The 17456-nt window shown below is 39.6% G+C and overlaps 1 protein-coding gene across 10 annotated transcripts in view; it reads left to right on the forward strand.

Moving 5' to 3' along the window:
• The window catches only part of PTPRK (protein tyrosine phosphatase receptor type K), a 400889-nt gene that overhangs the window by 209 nt on the left and 383224 nt on the right, over positions 1-17456 (forward strand). Inside the window, exon 1 of one of the 10 annotated variants that reach the window (XM_061474965.1) lies at positions 553-701. The exons of the other annotated variants lie outside the window; for them this stretch is intronic. The gene's annotated coding sequence lies outside the window, so the exon portion shown is untranslated. Of the gene's footprint in view, positions 1-552; positions 702-17456 lie in introns of those variants that run through there. 10 annotated transcript variants of the gene reach the window in all.

The following is a 17456-nucleotide window of genomic DNA, read 5'->3' on the forward strand; positions in this document are numbered from 1 at the left end:
CCCTCAGGTGAGGGCGGGGAGGGTCTCGCCGCGCCCGGGGTGTTCGCCAAGGAATGGGAGCGAAGGGGAGAGAGCGGGTGGCACCGCACTGGGACCCGGCTTTCGTCCCCGAGGAGCGGTGGTGGGGCTGCCCTCCGCTCCTAAGCACCCCCCAGCCGCCGCTCTGTGGGGCACGTTTCGGCGGGGAGGGCGACCCACGCGTGTCCACAGGCTGCCGGCGCGGGTCTCGCAGGGGCGAGCAGGGCGCGGGCTTCGGGAGCCTCACAAACTCCCTTTCCTCTCTTCCTCCTAGTTCTCCCCGCAGGCCAGCCTCCCAGGTGGCGTCGGTGCTGCCGGCGGGGCAGGAGCTGCTACCGCCCCTTCCTCCGCTCAAACTTTCCCGGCGCTTTCCTGTCCGGCGCGGGGGGCGCAGCCATCGGGGTGCCTCGTCCGCTTCCCGTACCGAGCGGGGCGCGGCGCCGAGCCCCGCGGCGTGGGGTGGGGAGGCGCGGCCCTGGCCTCCGGCAGCTGCCGGGATTTCCCCCCCTACAAAAAGAGTGGTGGGCGAGAAAGGGGAGGGAAGGCAGCATATGGACTGGCGTCTGTTTTGTTTGAAACCCGCGAATTTCTTACCCCTTCCTTTCACTCCCGCCCCGCGCCATGGGGCTTTGCAGAATAAAAGCCCACGGGGCCGGGCGGTGGGAGCTGCGGCCGGTGCAGCGGTGAGTTGTTGGCCCCGGGGGAGCCTTGGGGCAAAGCTCCCGGCGGGGCTGGGGCGAGCGGTCGGTCGGTCGGTAGCTCCGGCAGGTGGAGGGCGGTGAGAGTAGGGGGGGCTCGTGTTACGGGCCCTGGCACCCTCCCCACCCCTCCGCTGTAGTTTATGAAGCGTCCTTCGTTTGTTTGTGGTGAAGCTGTATCGTGAACATGTTGTTTGTGGTGTGGAGTATTACGCGAAGGGCTAGCTGAAGTAGACTTCAGGGTCTGTTATTTGAAAAAATAGCATTGCAGTTGCACTGGGTGCGTTCAAAGCCTTTATTGTAGGATAACTGAGTTGAAAACTGCTGTTAATAAAAGTACACTTGGGAGACTTGGAAGCATGGTTTTCATAAGGAACGGTGTGTAGTCAGGAGGCTTTTCTCTCCTTTTCTGTCCTGCAGTTCTCCTGTAAATTAGTTTTTAATTGAGACATTTGAAATGTGTCGTCGATTAAAAAATGCGCTGAAGCAGTAAGAGAAATTATGTTGGTTTGAACAGATTACATCCCTCCTATATGGCTGACTATGGTGTGTATCATTTGATGTCTGTGTATCAGAACTGTAAAATTACGTAAGTGCCTGCAAGCCTTTTACCAAGGGAAGGGAAGTGCACCATACATGCCGCTGGTGTGTTGTAGGAATAGCCAAAATAAAATATGCCCAAGCATAACAACCTTCATTCAAAGCCATACTAAAATCAGACCAATGATTTTTGTGTTGCTGTAACTTGTCAGGCTGATGTTAACACCAAAGGCGACTCTTACGTAAATATTGCTTACGAGCTTGTTCACTGGCATAAGAAGAGTAGGAAGTTTTGATAACTTATGTGTTTCATGGTATTTTGTGCTGAAAATGTGTCACGCAGCCCTTGCTGGAGTTGCAAGTACAAGAAGCCAGGTTGGTACTGTGAGGTATGTGTTAGGTAAGTGGAAAAGAATGTTCAGCGTCCTTCTGACTGGAGTAGGTGAAGCTTGTCAAGGAGTTGAACAATTGTATCTAGGAAACATGAGATTATTTTTTTGTGTATGTGTGTCTAGCATGTCAGCAGCTAGAGACTAGTTTCTATTGCCAAGCATCAAAAATGTGTTGCACATTTTTAATAAACCTCTGTGGTCAGAGGTTTATTAATTAGAGACTTGCTCAGACTTTCTTGAATGTTTGGAGAGATATATTTGTTAGTAGTTGGTGCTTTCAGTGTACTCAGTTTAAGATATGGTGCTCGGAAGTATGTTCAGTTTTCACATGTAGAGCTATGCCCCTGCTGAATGTTTCCTTATGGTTAATCTTGGTTTGAAGGCTCTTGGTTTGACAAGTGCCACAAACTTTGTTTTTGTTCCTTATTCTAAACCAGTCCCTGATGTGTGTGTTGGGGCTCACGTGTCTGTTCCATCAAAGACCTCTCTTTAGCCTACAGTGAGATATTTCTGTGTTTGGTGCACACAGGAGCATCTGTTTTCTTCAGTCATCTCCTCTAACAGTACTGTTTTTCAAGCATTTTCCTTTGACTGCCTTTTCACCCCTCCTCACCTTAATCTAATGGCCTGCACTTTTCCATGTTAAACTGAATCTAGCCCATTTCTAGCTTCACTTTTATTAGTAATCTTATTGTAAGAATTTTAAATAGTTACTTTTTCTTTGCCATTAATGAAGCTATTAATTCAGTCTGGACCTTTCACAAATCTCTCTTTCACTGTAATTCGATTTATATTTCCTTTTGATGATCCTTTGTACTACTCCAGAGTGTGAACGTTGGCCAGGTCCTGAGTTTCTTTGTAAAAATTTTGATATGTTTATTAAGGGTCTAATAAAATTACAGAGCATGAAAGCTGGCCATTTTCAGGAGTGTGTGTGTGCGATGGTTGTTATCTCTTCTTCCTCATAACATTCTATGAAAGCAAATGTGAAGGCAAGAGAAGGAACAGCGGCAAGTTAGGAAAAAGAACAAGATACATCTTGTAATTTGTTGCCCTCTTAAAGGTTGTTCCTGTGTACCATCTCCACCCTCTTTGCACATAGTTGAAACACTGTATGTTTTGTGTTTCCCCACATATCCCAAACAGTAAAAAAAAACCAACCCCAACCCCCAAGCAGGTTCTCTCTGCCACCCCCTGCTCCAACCCAACCATAATCCACAGTGTAATGTTTTCTGGTCTCTGTAGATTGTTTCTTTACACCGCTGCTTTCCATGACCCTTCAACTTGGGTGAGTGCCTGTCAGAATCTAGGCCAAAATGTTTTGGCAGCACACTCTCTGTTGAAGTCTAGCTATTCCTTATATAGCACCTCCTTTCATCTGCAACTCCTACAGTTTGATAAAGAACAAGTTCAGCTTGTTTTCACAACCAGATCAGTTTAAACCTATGTTAAAAAAAAAAAATTAGCAGTTTACACATCTTCAAATTTTGAGAGAAAAAAGAAAATACTTCAATTTTTTTAAGAACATTGCCAGCTTGCCAGTTAGCTGATGGAAATGTGCCTTACCCTGCCTCCCATGGTATCCGTGCAACTGTGTGATTTATTTATTTTCTTTTTTTTTTTTAAATACAAAATGAAAGATATGAGGAAAAAAATTCTAGAAGCTTATCAGCTTACCTGATGTTAAAAGTGTGGGATTTAAGACCACAGGGACAGTTAAGCGTAAAAAGAAGGCCTGTATGTTTTACAGTTTCAAGTCCTTTATTAGAGTAGTTATTCCTCAGACTTTCTCATGCAAAGTAGTTATGGTGTCACAGATGAAAAGGCAAGAGTAAATATTTCTGTATTAATCTACACATCACGCCCTCCGTCCTGTCCCTCCCTGTGTCCTTCCCCCCTCCCCCCCTCCCCAAAATTGTTACAGTCTGTCTTTGGGAGAGAATCTAACACAGAAATTTGGTATTACAAAGTAGATGATGTTATTTGTTTTATAAGGATTTTTTGTAATTAAATATACTTACATTGAAATAGACAAAACTTAATAAACCTTTTTTTATTTACTTGTAATCATACAGTAGAAGAAATTAAGGGCTTTTTGAAAATGCTTTAAAATACCTTTTTAGTAATTAAACTCAAATTAGCCCTTTGCTGTCAGAAGAGCAAAAGTTGTTTCAGTGAGATTTTATCCTTGAATGTGCTACAATTTGCGTGTGATATACAAGAAACACTTGCGCGGGTAGGCGTGTAGGTATGAGACTTCTCAGTAGTATCTTTTTCCACCAAGCTGTTAAAATGTATTGACAAGTGATATAGAAGATTGGTAAAATTAAAAGTGAAGTTATTTTGTCACGTTTACCCCCTCCTTCCCAAATGTTTTCCTTTCCTTTATATATTCAGCTTCTTCTATGGCACTGGAGGTTCAGCCATCACTCATCTTTCTATGTTTTCTGTATTTTGTAGTATTACAATTATAAAAATATATATACATTTTCAAAGTGGCGCTTAGCTGTTTCAGATGGAACTGAAAGCACCCAGAACGAACGCGACCCCAGGAGGTTTGTTTAGATCCCTTTGTCTGAGAAATCGTGGTACTGCTTGATCAGTTTCATAGCGACATAAGTGGTGTGTAAACAGGCAGATGTCCTGCCCTTACTTAAGATCCATTTGAGATAATTAAAATTAAAAAAAAGGGAGGGGTTTAAGAAATCTGCACAGGATTGGGGCAAAGCTGTGCCTAGGCCAGTATGCAGCCTCTGATGGTGGACACTCAGGGGAGAGGGATTTTGGCAGGGTGAGTGACTTCCTCTGAGTACTGTCTGTCCACAGTAACAGTTCTTGTAACCATGATCGTTCCTGGTAACATCTTCAGCTTGTATTGCATTTATTGTCTTCTTCACTTTGTGACAAGGAATCTATATGTTAGGGGAAAAAGCTATGGTCCTTTGTTTTTTGAAATTACTAGTTTTATTTAATATCTCTTAGGTCTTTTACTAAAAGATGATTAGTGATTTTTCTCAATTTACCTTCTTCCTGCCACACAGCATTTTTCAACCCTCCCATAACCTCCCATTCCTTTTCTAGTCAGAAAAGTCCATTTGTAGCCACTTGCTGTGAAGGTACAATTCCATATCTTCTTTTTGTGCTTTACCAGCCTTCTCTTTCTGTTCCAGTTCTACAATGCTCAGGGTATCTGAGAGGATTTATACAGTGCTTAATAATGATTTCTGTTCTGTTCCCTGTCTTTAGTGAAATAGTGCCTGGCATTTGCTTTGCTTTTTTGACCATTTGCTCCACTCCTAGTTGTGAGGTGACACTTTTATGGAACTATATTTTATTATTGGAAAGCTGAGATCTTGTGGTTAAATGATGGTCTGTGGGGTGGCTGTGCCGGTGGGCAGCAGGACTCTGGGAAAGGGGAGAGTCTTTAGCCAGCCCTTTTTAGGGGGGTGTGAGGTGAGGTGAGGTAAAAACTTTTAAGCAAGGCTCTTAAAGGACCCATGACCTTGTGTTGGATCTCTGGGAGAGTTAGCCTGTTTAATACTTAGCACTGTAGTCTTGTCTCCTCTTTCTGAAATGCTGTTAATATAAGCGAGTTAAAAAGAGTTTATTCTCTTGCACATAAAGATTGACAATATCTGAATTAACATGCAGAGAACTGCAGTTCTGCTGCCTAGTTAGTTGCTTCTTGCTCTGGAATCTATGATGTCTTTGTATGACCTCTTCAGCTGGAAGACTGTTTATCTAACCTCTCACGAGTTGGATACGTCACCGAGTATCAGCTTTTCTTTTCATTAGCATCTGTTTTGGTGAAATCCCTACTCTTCCTTCTGCAACACAGATCGTGTTGAATGTGTAATAGGAAGCTTCCAAAACTATTACTTTAGTCCTGATACTGAGTAAGTCAGGACATACCTCATGTTTTCATGTGCTGATGTGATCTTATCTGTCACAGTTTATTATTGTCATGGACAGATGCCTTTGTAGTGCTGCTCCTGAGAAGTGTGCAGTCTGATTTGGAGTGCCAGGCAGAAGGTGCTGATGTCATTAAGCCAATTTTAAGTTACAGCTGCCACAGAGGGGAGCATATCCATCACTTCATACCTCTCAGGTCTTTGTCTGTGCTAGATCTGGTCATCATGTGGCTTGTGGGTGAGTTGGTTTAGCTTTATGTGAATCTTCTGGGAAGAAAGATGGTTAATTTCCTTTGATCCCTGAGTTTGTGGCCACGTAAATTTGATGTATGGGAGGATGGGGGCTGATGGTGGGATGACTCAGTTTGACAACAAGCTGTAATAACACCACAAGGTGAACCTGTGTTGTTTTGCATCTTGCTGTTGCTATACTCTGCTGTGCAGCGCTTTGTTCAGTCTAAGAAGTGCAAAGATGAGGCACAGAGGAGGGCACAGAGAGGGGTGGGAGGAGAGGCCTGGTGTTCCTTCTGGAGCTGGAGGGGTTAGACTGAGTGAAGGTGGTTGTGGCTGCATTCTGGCTGACTGCATGGGAACTGATGACACAGTGCTAGTGTCTCTTTCCCTGACATGCATCTTTGAGTAAACTGGGTTTAAATATATTCTTTCATTATAATAGATAGCTAAGGCATTCATTATATAAAGGTATAAGCCATAAGTGGCCTATTAATGGCACTTAGTAGAGAGCAGGTGTGATGACAAGGAGTAGAGGGCTTGGAGGAGGTGACACCCAGATACCGGGCTAGAATTAAAGGATGTTGTGACATTCAGTTTGGGGTGCAGCAGGAACTGGTTTAAAGCTGGGTTCTGCAGTTTCACCTTTTTCTCTGCGTCATCTGTCCTTCCCCATCCTGTGGGGTTTTTAAATAGGATTGTCCATGAGACATGTGGATGAGGGTAGAAGAGGGAAAATGAATTCTAAAGGCCAGGGTGAGCCAGTTGAGTGGTAAATGGCATTGGTGAGAATTTTATAGTATCTGACTGAGCATAAGGTCTTGCTGCACCTCATTTTGTAGGTCAGGCAGGCTATTACCTCATGGTAATAGCAGCCTTCCTGACCAGCTACTTCCTGGTAAGCCTCGACTACAGGTGACTTTATACATTGTTTAAAACTATGCCAACTACCCAATTTGAAGTCACCTATAGAACATACTTACAATGTAGTTTAAAGTCACTTGGACTCTACTCTTACCAGGAAGCTGGATAGCTGAAAGTCATATTTGTGTTTTCTAGAAGTTTATAGATATTAGAAACTAACAGAAACATGCAGAAATATTTTCTGAAAGGAGACTATTAGTATTTGTGTCAACTCAATGCTGTGTTTAAACAAAGAAACAAGCAAAGAAGTTACATGCCCCTAAGACACTGAATATGACAAAAGAATAGCTGTTTTGTAGGGTTTTTTGTAAGTGCACAAACCCTCAGCACATAAGCAATGTACCCTCAGACTCAAAAAGCTGATGGTGACATGAAACTATTTTAAATCCTTTTTTTTTTCCTTCTGAATGCTGTGGGGCTCAATAACCATTAAAATTGTGGGACTAAGTTTAAAATTATCCATTATGAAGAATATTTACGTGCTTAAGGAACTCCTTTTACATGACTTAATATCTGACACTGTTCTCTGTAAATAAGCTGCATTTGTCCATTGAAATGTAAAAGCTAAGTATTGATCAGTGAATTTGAAACAATACAGGCCTTTAGGTTTTCTTTGTGTTACTGAAATTTAATTTCCATAAAAGTTGGAGTTTTTATTAACAAACTATGAATTTCAGTTAGTAACCATTTATTTGTTGATCTAACGAAATCTATTCTGCGGTTCCTGTCATGGCTAAATCTTTGCCTTGACAGCCTTTGCACTGTTTTGTTTTAAACAGCCTAAAAATATCAGATGGGATCTAATATTATACCTACTATGGAAACAATGATCTAATGGCATATTGCTGTAACTTGATTTATTTGAAGGAATGTGTACGAAAAGTTCTGTAAAATAGTTAATTGAGAATTTCTGCTGTTGATAGATAAAGCGATTGTAGAGTTGAGGCTGCTGAGCTGGGCCTTAGCAGGGACAATGTCTCCTTAAGGCACTGGGTAGACGATCAGGAATTCGAGTCAGTGTATTTGTTGAAACATCTGTAATACATAACTGTATTTGGGGGTAAGAACATAAGCATATCGTAGCAAGACTTGCTATAGAGTAGCTAGACTTGCTATAGAATAATAGCATGACATATAAATGATACGCTGATCTCTGGTTTAAAACATCTGAGTCTCCTTATAGAGCAGGGGGGCAGTGCTGGCCACTGCCAGTAAGTGCCTCCCAGAAGTCATAGCAATGTTACAGTAATGGGGCAACCTTGTACTGATAACTTTGATTTGCTTTCTCTTTTAAATCTTGGGACTACATTAGGATTTTTTGCCAGCATAGTTGTATTTACTAATAGATTTGTGTGGATTTGTTTCTCCCAGGTTACGCAATGGTAGGCAAGAGAAAAAAACCAAACCCAAACGACAGAAACCCCCAAAATACACACACAAAAACTCCCAAACATACCAAACTTTGAAAGTGTGTAAGGTATAACAAGGTATAAAAGAGATTCTCTGGTCTAATAGTCTGGGGCAGGGGTAGAAATCAGTATTGTCCATAAGTATGATTTAACTTCAACATGTAAAAACTTTTTTTAAGATCGAAGGTGCTGTGCATGGGCTTGTCAGGCATTTGTTCTTTTTAAGAAGGTTGTACATATATGTAATCGGTTGGTATTTATGGTAATGAACCAAGTATATACCTCAGTAAAAGATTGAGAGACTTAATTTCTTGAGGATTGGTGCTGTGGAAAGATTAAATCCTTTTCTCTATACTGCTTGTAATATAAGGTTATTGTTGTTAGCCAGTGTATGAAAGATTGGACCTTTCAGTTTGCCAGAAAGTCATTTGCTTCTGCTACTACTTGCAAAAAAACATGTGATTATATTTATTAATTGAATAGCAAAAGAAGTAATTTCTCAACTACCATGTAATGAACTTAATTCTAGTGACTTATGAGACACTGTTGTATTCTTCAAAACCAAGTTTTGCTGCAATTAAATTATGGTATGTTCATTCTAATTATTACACATTGGTTACTCAATTTATTCTGAGGTGGAGTTGTATGCTTGCTTTTGTGTGTAAACACTTGTTCTGTAACAGTAAAAATGACTGATGAATATTAACTAGAAGAGAAAAATATCAGGAAGAACAATTGTGGCTGTAGTTCAAATTAATTCAAACCGGATCAGAATGAAAATTTTGAGTGGATGGCTGACTTCTTGAATTACTGTTTAGGTTGTTTTTTTATTCCCAAATGCATGCCATGTTTATCTGTGAATTGTATAGTGTGATTTAGGATACCTGTTGCTTTTTAAATGATTTAAGGGTTTAAGTAATAAAGAAAAAATACATTGAAGCACTAAAATCTTAGGCTGCTTTTGTCTTCTCTGCCGCAGTGAAAAAATAAAATTTTAAGACCTGGCAGAGAACTGTCAACATACCCTTTGAGCAGAGCATAAAAATGCTCTGATTTGATATTTTGTCAGTTCACTAGACTTTTAACAACTCTGCATGGCATTAAGCTGGAGTAAGTTAAAATAGGGAGTATTGGTTGTCTTGGTTCTCCTAGTGTTATCCTGTTTGCCTGTTATTTGTAAATGTGAAAGTACTTATCAGCTGTGAGAGCACTGAAGAAATGTGGTGGAATTCATGACTTCATACAGCAGAGATAAGTTCTCAGTGCTGACTCCTGTCACCATACTTAAAATGCTTTAAAAGGACAATTTGTTAAAATTTACTCATCTGAGATACTGAAGGCAGTTTTATGTTTTGTTCAACTTCTGATTCCTTTGAAAAAAAATGTTCTTTTATATTTGTAGAAGATGGTATGCCAAAACACTGCTGTACTAACTTTTCCTTTTTTTTTTTTTTTTTTTTTTTGTCATGTTTAACAGAAGACATAATGGTGTTGGCTTAAAAATAGTATTAAATAAACAAAAAAGCTGTAACCAAACTCAGAACCATCAAACCATCCCATAATCCCTTTCCCTAGCCCCGATAAAAGAAGTGGATTGTAATTTTTCCACTCTACTTTTTACCTCCATCCCCACCCCCCCTTTTGTAATCTTCTTGTCTCTCCTTGGTTTTTGTTGGAAGAGTTTTATGGCACTCTTCTGGCTTTTGTCCCATAATTGAAGAGCAGCAAGGTATATGAAATTCCTTACTCTGAAGTGGCAAATGAGCAGAAATTATTACACTTTTCAGGAATTTTTTTATGTGCTTTTAATTTAACTACTTAGTTATATTGGTTTCTGTTCATTCGACAGCATTGTTTGGTACATTCAGTCTTCAGATTTTTCAGGCTAGAAAATTTCCAATGAAAGGGGCTTTCTTCTTTTTCACAACAGAAGTGTAATAAAATGGTCTATTTGGTCTTTTCCTTAGTCGATTCAGAAAGCCAAACAAATACTGTCTTCACAGTTAGTTTTTGCTGGTAGTCCATCCTGACTCAATTTGTGAGAATAAGAGAAATTGCAAGGTAATTCCACATGCTTGCCATCTCTTCAGCACATGAATACTTTGTGTGTGTGTGTGGTCTTGTTCAGTGCAAAAAGTCTATTTATATTAAGTTTCTTGCATTTGTAAATCTCTGTGGGGTTGGCTTTCCTTTTTCTTGCTACTTTTTCTTTCATATAGTATGACGAACTACTAACAACCCCACCCCCAAGAAAATCTTTCATCCCCTTGCTACATACATAAAGCTGTAATGTACATGCATGCATATATAAGTGTAAAATAAGGACAGACTATTTCCAGGTGACGACAAAACCTTTAGTATAGGATGATTTGGATTTCTGAAGCAGCTGAAACAAAGCTTGGTAATAAAAAGGACTATAATTTCCCTGCTAAACATAGACTAAGTAGAGTCTATGTCTGAGTGTAATGTCATAGAATGTAAGAATTATATTTTTTCCTGGCTGGGGTGGCTGAAACTTGGCAGTGGGAAGTCAGTCAAATTACTTCACGCTTCTGATGTTAACTTTTTAATACTTTTAAAACAATTCTGTTAGCAGTTACTGAATTTGGTGCTGTTAATAGCCTAGCTGTTTAGCTTTTTTCTTTGATAAAGTTAGTTTAATGCTTTAATTCATCTTGCAGAAGTGGGAGGATGTTGCTTTCTTAGGTGGTGTGGTATTCCCACAGCATTTTTTTTTTTTTTCCTTCCCTCTCCCCCTCTCCCCCCTCCTTTTTCTTTCCTTTGAAATTCCTGTATACCAACTTGGTTAAACACTGCAGGGTAGGGTGAAAGCTCCTCTGAGTCATGATGAAGGCATGAAGTGCTTCCAGGTCTGCAGTCCTTTCCAGGGATGAGCAAGTTCCTTGCCTGTGTGTATCCTGTGTCTGCACAGCAGCAGTTAAATACCAGGTTCAGTTTATAGGTTGTTTTAAGCATGTTGAAGTAGATACACTAAACAGCTTTTTCTGGTGGTGGTGGTTGTTCCCTTTAGTGCACTTATCTGAATTTCTTTGAGTTTATACTCCAAATGTTCAATCCTTCTGGTGATTTATTGGTGTTTCTGTGAACTGTGAGCAAGGAGTTGTGTTAAGTGACCAGCCTTTAGGAAGAGCAAGATTATGTGCTCGTTTAGAGAGACTGCACAGATGTTCTTTATGAGCATTCAGAAGAAGGGAGACCGTACATTACTTTCAATTTGACAGAAACCATGTATATGAAAATCTTTGGTCTGAGCTTTATGGTCTATGTGATGAGGCTGTGAACCTGAAAGAGTAGCATTTGTGATTAATAATGGCATTTACAGACCCTAGGAATACTGAAATAATCTGTTGGATGGTTTTGCTTGCATAGTGACAGTATCCAGATGCTAACTATAAACATCTCTCTCTGTTTGCTGAAGCGTGGAAATGGGAAAGAAAACAAGCATTGGATAGCTTGTGTTTCAGGGAAATCATTTTGGCCATCACTCTTTTAAAAAAAACTATTCTTCACTCGTCACCTGAAAGCAACCTTAAGTAATTTATAGGTCAGTCTTATTCTATGATGTTAAAGTTAAGAGAATTAGGAAAAAAATCTGTTTAATGGAAGCAAGAGCATGATTAAAAAAAAAAACAAAAAAAAACCCCTGCACTTGGATATGAAGCATTTACATTGTGAGCCTAAACCTAAAAAAGAACCTCAAACCACTAGGCAACCAGGAACTGAAGCAAATGCCAAAGGAAATGCTCTATTTTAGTAAGTTTGTATATTAGGTAGTCCCTAGAGGACACAGGAACAAGTGGGTGAAGTTGGTAAACATTTACCTCCCAAATAAAGTAACAATTTGATTCACCTTTGAGGTACATTGCAGTACTGAAGTTCATTGCCTATTGGATACCTTGTTAAGTTCTTGCTAAATACTGTTCCCTGGTCACTATGTGCCCAGTACTTGCAGCAAAACTGTAGTGGCAAGTAGTTTCTGAGTTATTTTTTCTGTGAATACTACTTTGAAAATGAGGAGAACATAATATGATCTTACTTTGGTTTATGAAATATAGAAGAGGCATAAATGCACTACTTTTTTCTTGTTATGGTGTCAAAATCTGTATAATTATTTTTTAGAGGAGTTCTCTCAAAGGAAAAACAAGCTTTTGTTTTGTTGGAGGAAAGAAATAGGCCCTGGGATCACACTTTTATAATAAAAAACCCCTTAAGCCATAAAAATCCCAAATCCTTTGCGATGGCCTTCCACATTGCATTAGTTACTGTCTTGTGGTTGAGCATTGAGACGTGAGATGATGGCAGTCTTGCATCTAAGCAAGTGAAACAAAAAGCTGAAGAAGAAGGTGTAATACAAAAAGTGGCAGAAAGGACTGTAAATACGTTGCAAAAGTCTTGAAGTTGATGAATTTCTTCAGTAGTGCCATCAGTGAGGAGGATGGCTTTATTCTCTAGGATGCACAATGTAGACTAAGAATCAAAAGAAGTTAAGCCATGCTTGTTGCTGCTCGTCAGCTTTTGGTACTTTAAGAATAACTTTTGTTTTATCCTTATCGTGTGACCCTGGCAATTGTAGGTGTGTGGGCAATAATAACTAAAATTCCAAATCAGTCCACTTACGCTGTATGTTTACTATATTGCCAGATTAAACAGGACATAAAACAAAATTAGCTTACTAGCCTGTGGGTTGAATACCTTCTTGCTTAGCACCTCACTTTGCAGGTTCCCAGCCGTAAACTGGGGGTTTGGGTAATTTTCCTGATAATGTTCCAGTTTCTTCCTTGCCTGTGCTCAGCCTTTGTTTTATTGGTGTGGAGTTTTTTTAAACTCTCAGGTCATGGTATAAAAAGGCCTCATCAAGGAGGAATGCAGGTAAAACTGGTTTCTGTTGACTTTCTAATCCTTTTTTGAGAAATTTTGCATCCGAGATGACTGCGTCTTTTTTTGTCACAGTATCCTTCCTGCCTTTCTTTTACATTTTCTCTCACCTGCTTGTTTACTGTATCCCAACTATAGTAACTAAGCATCTGATTAAATTTACATTACTTTGTGTAAGAATTAAGAAAGAGAAGGCAGTACTGGCCTCAGTATTTAAGCAAAATGGGGTCTTTTTATGTTGAAGAGTACTTTGGCTGTGTTTAGGTGCAGAGAAGCTGCTATTTCCTTACACTTTTGAGGTTCAGAACCCAAATAAAAAAAAAAAAGTTGGAGCAGACCTCAGAATTTCTTTTATCTTGGAGGAAAGGGAAAAAGTTAAGAAAGAGTAACAACATTAAGAACTTTAGAGTTGCACAAGTCAAATTTCTGTCTAAATAAGTTATAATTATGAGGATTTGCCTGTAGCAGTATATAAGATAAACTACCAATGATTGTATCTTCTATTCAGTAATTAATGTATGGCTCATAAATGGACCCAGTGGCTGTTTGAGGAATGTGTTTATACATGGTAAAATACATAAATACTTCTAAGTTCCTTGGAGTATTTTTGGTTTCTTTCATATATGATTGATCGATTTACCTAAAACACAGAATATTTTGTTCTCAGACACAGTTTACAGTTTCTGGAATGATGAAATGTTGTAATAGCAGGAGATGAAGTGCATGGGCAAAGAAGATACTGGAGGACTGTAATCAGTGTTTGAAAACTGGCTAATGGACTGCAGAAGGTAGTAGCTTAGCAGACAGACATAAGGACCACGTATGAAAACACAAATGCATGGTAAAATGAAATGAAGTCAAAGGTTGGAAAGATGTTCTGAAGTGTAATTCAGTTTGCTTTCCAAAGTGTATTGAATGGAAGACTTGGAAAATCCACTCTCTTAAGTAGGAAGGCTTCCTTTTTTTATTTAGGCTCTTTAATTTGACTGGCTGTGAATAGAAACATTTAAAAAAAATAATTTCCAAAGGCAAAATAAGGCTAAGTTTGGATAGGGTTGTCTGCATACTTAGCTGCACTGCCTTTTTGCTCTTGAGCTCCTGTGAGCTGCTATGGCAAGAAGTTAAAAGGACCTTGGCGGTTTCACCTGGAAGGGCAATTCTGTTTTGAAGACTATGGCTGTATCTCCATTGGCAAGCAACTATGTGGAATAGATGCTGGTCATTGAATTGAAGAGTTGCAAATAGCGAGGCTCTCGGAACCATTTCATGTGGTGTAGCCAGGCAGCATTACTTCAGATTAGATGGTCTTTTCTTGTAGGCCAAATGTCTCTGCTCTGTTGTGTTCTTAAGGATTTTGGTGTACATGGTGTACTAACTCCAAGCCAAGCTTCCCTGTGAAGTGTTGGAGTGCTTCAGAAGTGGAGCTTTTGGTCTGCTCTTCTCTGAATGTGGTGGTGTAGTTCATGTTTCTTGGCACAGTTCTCATACACAAGCTAGTGCTTGATAAATGCAGGCAATCAGGGCATTCATTTTTTTTCCTGCTGTTTGGAACCAAATTCCTAACACAGGTAAAGTCTATTAAAAAAAAAATTGGGTAGGACATTAGAAAGGCTCCCTGCAATAGAATATATCAAATTAGTGTGACAAAAAAATTGGAGAGAAACATGCTCTGAAAGAGGTATTTTTGAATTAATGTCTCTTGCCCTTTTTATGAACATGCGTATCTGTGTATTTTTTTGATTTAACCATTTGGCAGGTGGGTTTTTCAAGTGGGCAAATAGGAGATGAAGATGATCATTACACGTTAATTTGGTGATGAAAAAGCGATAACGTTTTCGGTGCTCAGAAGCAAACCTTGCAGTGAAAATGGAAAGCTTGTTTAGATAGTGAAATAAAATACTGTATTTGTGCAATGCTCTATACTCAATATTAAGAGCAAAGATAATGGTCTCAAAATGTTTGAGGCCAGGTGTCATGCAGGCTGAGGATCTCTAGTTCTGTTTTCATCCTCTGAGATTCTGTTGCCCCCTTATGAGATTTATATGTGAGAAATCTGAAATACTTCAGCTTCATGATGTTCCTGTGGGATCTGTTTGTACTACACCCCTCGTTTTGCAGGAGGGCTGCATGCTCAGATATGTGACTGTCAGAAAATCTGGTAAGTCAGTACACTTTAACTACTTACATTCTGACTTAAACATATATCCTAGTTCATTGTCTAGGCATGGGATTATCTCATCCTGAAATCAACAAGTGAAATTTTATATGAAGCAAGGCTGCTCAAAATTAAATGTGGCTCAGAAAACTAATCCTTAATAAGGCAAGCATTATCAATATGTTTGCAAGTAGTGTTGATGGTAATAATGCCTATTAATAATTACACCGGTAACATCTCCATCTGGCAACACCGCCAGTAACGCCTACAGTGATTTTTAAGGGAAATGGTTGGTGAAAGGGGTCAAGACAGTAGTTTTCCTGTGAAAATCTCTGAAAAGAGGCAGGGGAGGGAGAGAGGAGACTTGTTGAGAAGAGCAAAGTAGATTATTAAACTTGAAAGAGGAATATACATCACAGGAAATTAGAACTAAAATAGAATCTACCAGAAAAGGGGGGGGGGGAGGGAGGGAAGTTGTGTGCTAAGACCAGCTGAGATATTTGCCCCTATAGAGATTAATATCTCTGTATGTATGAAAAATCTGATCTGGAAATAAGATTAAACAAGAATTGACCAGGACTGGGAGATAAACCGTTGCACCTTCACAGAGGTGTCCACCCCCGTGGAGATTAATATCACACAGAATAACAAAAATCTGATTTTGAAAGAAGATAAGAATGCATTCACCATACCAAGAGGATGATCTTATAGCACTTGCATAGTAAATAGCCTTGACTTTATTTCAGAGCCTGTTGTCAAATAGATTCTTCCAAGGCCATTTGAACATTTTACTTTAGCAGACTTAGCAACAAAACTACTATTGAACATTTTATTAATGTTGCAAAGCAAATCATGGTAAGTTCACTCTTCTCATATTTAATCCTCTTTCTTACACGGTAAGTAATAAGCAGATCAGGTTTCTGCTGAGGCAATCGGTTGGATCAATGTCATTATTGACATATCAAACAGTTCTTTCTAATTCTGTCATTTCAACAGCTCCTGAAAGCACAGAGTTTCAGAGGTTAGATTTCCCTTGGGGAGGAGGGAAGTGCAAACTTTCCATAGTCTGTGTTTATCTGTTAGAAAACTGCAATATATTTTTGTATTTAACACTTCACTGTTAAAACACAATCTTTTTTTAGAAAAAAGGTAGGTGTAGGCTTATGCTTAGTTTTCCTTAAACTTTATTTTTGATTTATTATAATGAATGTGTTCCTTTGATGCTTTTCCTGAAATGCCTGCAGAAATTGACTTTGAGCCAGCTCTTTCTCAAAATATTAGTATTACGGTTCAAATTATGGATTAATCAGGTTAGAAATACAGATCAGTTGGAAGACACTTTTTTTTTAATATTCCGGACTCTAAAGATTAGTTGCCCCTGTTTTGTCATGTTCTTCTAGTGCATGTTTTCACTGAAGAATTGAGGGAAGTATTGGCATATCAAACTAGTGATCTCTAAGAGCAATTCCAGATGAGAGATACCTGGTTGTACACTGGGAAAATCTGAAGGTGGGAGAAAAACTCTCAAATACTCCCCTGCCCTCTCCTTCCCCCTCCAATTTTTAGCTGCACAATTTTTAGGTGTATAGCTTTACTTTTGCTATAAGTCATGTGAATGTCAGTTCTCACTGGTGTGAGTTTTACTGGGCGCTCAGAAGAGAGGCATAATTGTAATTTGTGTCATAGTAACAATACTTGCTCTACCACTTATTGCTATCTTTTCATTTTCAATTCCAATTTTTTTAAATGGAGGGTGACCAATGCTCCTGTTTCTGACAGGAACTGGTGTTGAAACAGCATGACTTACAAAATGACTTGTGGTATCTCTTTATTCTACTACAGTAGTTATGACACATGGTATATTACTGCAAATCAGAATAGTTTGGGGTTGATCATTTATTTCTGAATGGCGGCATGAAGGGCATCTGGACCCAGAAGATCAGTGCATGAAGGCATGGAGCACTGGAGCAATCTCAGTAGGAGGGGTACACCTGTGCCTGTGTGCAGGCTGGATAGTGGCTAGGTGACAGCCCTGCCAAGAAGGGATCTGGGATTGATACCTGGTTGAGTATGAGCCAGTTCTGGTGGTGCTTGATGTTGATGTTAGGTAGCGCGGTGGTTTTTGTGTGTGTGTGTGTGTGTGTGTGTGTGTGTGTGTGTGTTTGAACAAAGTGAATGGCATACTGAGAAGGAAGAGTGTGTCCAGCAGGCTGGAGGAAGCTGTTGCCTCCCTGTACTCAGCGCTGGTGAGGTATGTCTGGAGTATTTTGGTAGGCATTGGG

This window comes from Pezoporus flaviventris, unplaced genomic scaffold (assembly GCF_033815535.1).
Source record: "Pezoporus flaviventris isolate CSIRO_AGI_PZ_B2104156 unplaced genomic scaffold, CSIRO_AGI_Pfla_v1 ptg000081l, whole genome shotgun sequence".
In the NCBI taxonomy this organism is placed as follows: Eukaryota; Metazoa; Chordata; class Aves; order Psittaciformes; family Psittacidae; genus Pezoporus; species Pezoporus flaviventris.